A 3,708-nucleotide genomic window follows, 5' to 3' on the forward strand; every position below is an offset into this window, starting at 1 on the left:
ATGGAAGGAAATATGGTGGCAGGAAAGATGGTGGAATTAGATGGATATTATTATCTAGCTACATCTGTGATTGCACATATGGTGCAATGCTACACTGTTTAGACAGAAATGAAAATTTGTGCTGCAATTGTGTACAATGAATCAAAATGCATTCTGCTGTCATATATATAATTAAAATTTAAAAATTAATTAAAAATTAACATTAAATAGTATATAGTAATATAAAGTTATATTATAATTATAATTTTATGATAATATTAGGGATATAGAAGGTTTAACAAAATATTAATATTAATTTTACCTGTTTTCTTTTCACGGTTTATTAATATGTCTAACAGAAAATTTAAACTTCTATATGCAACTTGCATTATATTTTTGGACAGAGCTGATCAAGACCTTTTCTAAACAAACATCATTTCCCCAAATTAAACTTCCCTGTCCTATTCCCATATGCTCAGAATCTTGCTCACTTTTATTCCAAAAAATACCTTGGCAGATTTACAATAAAGCCAAATGTTAAATTCACAGACCAACCTGAAGATTTAATGGCTCTTAAAAATATAAATCAATTTTATGCCACAATAAAGTTCCAATGGTACTCATGTTTATCCTCCAAAGAATTGCATTTGCACCTTAATTTTTTTTTAATTTTTATTTGTATATGACAGCAGAATGCATTGCAATTCTTATTACACATATAGAACACGATTTTTCATATCTCTGGTTGTATACAAAGTATATTCACATCAATTCATATCTTCATACATGTACTTTGGATAATAATGATCATCACATCCCACCATCATTTATAACCCCATGCCCCATCTCTTCCCCTCTAACCCGTTTGCCCTATCTAGAGTTCGTCTATTCCTCCCATGCTCCCTCTCCCTATCCCATTATGAATCAGCCTACTTATATCAATGAAAATATTTGGCATTTGATTTTTTGGGATTGGCTAACTTTACTTAGCATTATATTCTCTAACTCCATCCACTTACCTGAAAATGCCATGATTTTATTCTCTTTTATTGCTGAGTAATATTCCATTGTGTATATATGCCACATTTTTTTATCCATTTATGTATTGTAGGACATCTAGGTTGGTCCACAGTTTAGCTATTGTGAAATGTGCTGCTATAAACATTGATGTGGCTGTGTCCCTGTAGTATGCTGTTTTTAAGTCCTTTGGATATAGACCAAGGACATGGATAGCTGGGTCAAATGGTGGTTCCATTCCCAATTTTCCAAAAAATCTCCATACTGCTTTCCATATTGGTGGCACCAATTTGCAGTCCCACCAGCAATGTATGAGTGTGCCTTTTTCCCCACAACCTCACCAATACTTATTGTTGTTTGTATGCAAAATAGCTGCCATTCTGACTGGAGTGAGATGAGATCTTAGAGAGGTTTTGATTTCTATTTCTCTAATTGCTAGTGATGATGAACATTTTTTCATGTATTTGTTGATTGATTATATATCTTCTTCTGAGAAGTGTCGGTTTAAGTCCTTGGTTCATTTATTGATTGGGTTATTTGTTGTTTTGGTGTTTAGCTTTTTGATTTCTTTATATACCCTAGAGATTAGTGCTCTTTCTGACGTGCGAGTGGTAAATATTTACTCCCAAGATGTAGGTTCTCTATTCACCTCACAGATTATTTCTTTTGCTGAGAAGAAACTTTTTAGTTTGAGTCCAACTTGTTTATTGATTCATGATTTTAATTCTTGTGCCACAGGAGTCTTAAGGAAGTTGGAGCCTAATCCCACATGATGGAGATTTTGTCCTACTTTTTCTTCTATTAGATACAGGGTCTCTGGTTTTATTCCTAAATTCTTGATCCATTTTGAGTTGAGTTTTGTGCATGGTGAGAGATAGGGGTTTAATTTCATTTTGTTGCATATGGATTTCCAGTTTTCCCAGCACCATTTGTTGAAGAGGCTATCTTTTCTCCAGTGCATGTTTTTGGCACCTTTGTCTAATATAAGATAATTGTAATTTTGTGGGTTAGTCTTTGTGTCCTCTATTCTGTACCATTGGTCTACCAGTCTGTTTTCATGCCAATACCATGCTGTTTTTGTTACTATTGCTCTGTAGTATAGTTTAAGTTTTGATATAGTGATGCCACCTGCTTCACTCTTCCTGCTAAGGATTGCTTTAGATATTCTGTATCTCTTATTTTTCCAGATGAATTTTATGACTGCCTTTTCTATTTCTATGAGGAATGTCATTAGGATTTTGATGGGAATTGCATTAAATCTGTATAGTGCTTTTGAAAGTATGGTAATTTTGATAATATTAATTCTGCCTATCAAAGAGCAAGGTAGATCTTTCCATCTTCTAAAGTCTTCTTTGACTTTATTCTTTAGGGTTCTGTAATTTTCATTATATAGATCTTTCAACTCTTTCATTGATATCCAAGTATTTTTTTGAGGCTATTGTGAATGGGGTAGTTTTTCTCGTTTCCCTTTCTGAGGATTTGTCACTGATATACAGAAATGTCTTTGATTTATTGGTGTTGATTTTATATCCTGCTACTTTGCTGAATTCATTTACTAGTTCTAGAAGCTTTCTGGTGGAACTTTTAGGGTCTTCTCGGTATAGAATCATATCACCAGCAAATAGTGTCAGTTTGAGCTCTTCTTTTCCTATACATATTCCTTTAATTTCTTTCATCTATCTAATTGCTCTGGCCAATGTTTGAAGAATTATGTTAAATAGAAGTGGTGAAAGAGGGCATCCCTGTCTTATTCTAGTTTTTAGAGGGAATGCCTTCAATTTTCTTCACTTAAAATGATGTTGGCCTGGGGTTAGCATAGATACCTTTATGATGTTGAGATATGTACCTGTTATCCCTAGTTTTTGTAGTGTTTTGAACATAAAGGGGCGCTGTATTTTGTCAAATGCTTTTTCTGTGTTTATTGAGATTATCATATGATTCTCACCTTTAAGTCTACTGATGTGATGAATTACATTTATTGATTTCCATATACTGAACCAACGTTGCATCCCTAGGATGAATCCCACTTGATTGTGGTGCACAATCTTTTTGATATGTTTTTTATTTGATTTGCCAGATTTTTTTGAGAATTTTTCCATCTATGTTCATTAGAGATATTGGTCTGAAGTTTACTTTTTTTGATGTGTCTGTGCCTGGTTTGGAATCAGAGTGATATTGGCCTCATAAAATGAGTTTGGAAGTGCTGCCTCTTTTTACATTTCCTGAAATAAATTGGGGTCTTATAGAACTCGGCTGTGTATCTGTCCAGTCCTGGGCTTTTCTTGGTCGGTACACTTTTGATGGTGTCTGCTATTTTGTCACTTGAAATTGATCTGTTTAAATTGTGTATATCATCCTAATTTAATTTGGGCAAATTATATGACTCTAGAAATTTTTTGATGCCTTCAATATTTTCTATTTTATTGGAGTACAAGTTTTCAAAATAATTTCTAATTATCTTCTGTATTTATGTAGTGTCTGATGTGATATTTCCTTTTTCATCATGTACATTAGTGATTTGAGTTTTCTCTCTCCTTTCCTTCATTAGCATGGCTAAGGTTTTGTGAATTTTATTTATTTTTTTCAAAGAACCAACTTTTTGTTCTATCAATTTTTTCAATTGTTCCTTTTGTTTTAATTTTATTGATTTCAGCTCTAATTTTAATTATTTATTGTCTTTTGTTGCTCTTGGGGTTGATTTGTTCTTTTTTT

The sequence above is a fragment of the Marmota flaviventris genome, chromosome X (genome assembly GCF_047511675.1).
Source record: "Marmota flaviventris isolate mMarFla1 chromosome X, mMarFla1.hap1, whole genome shotgun sequence".
In the NCBI taxonomy this organism is placed as follows: Eukaryota; Metazoa; Chordata; class Mammalia; order Rodentia; family Sciuridae; genus Marmota; species Marmota flaviventris.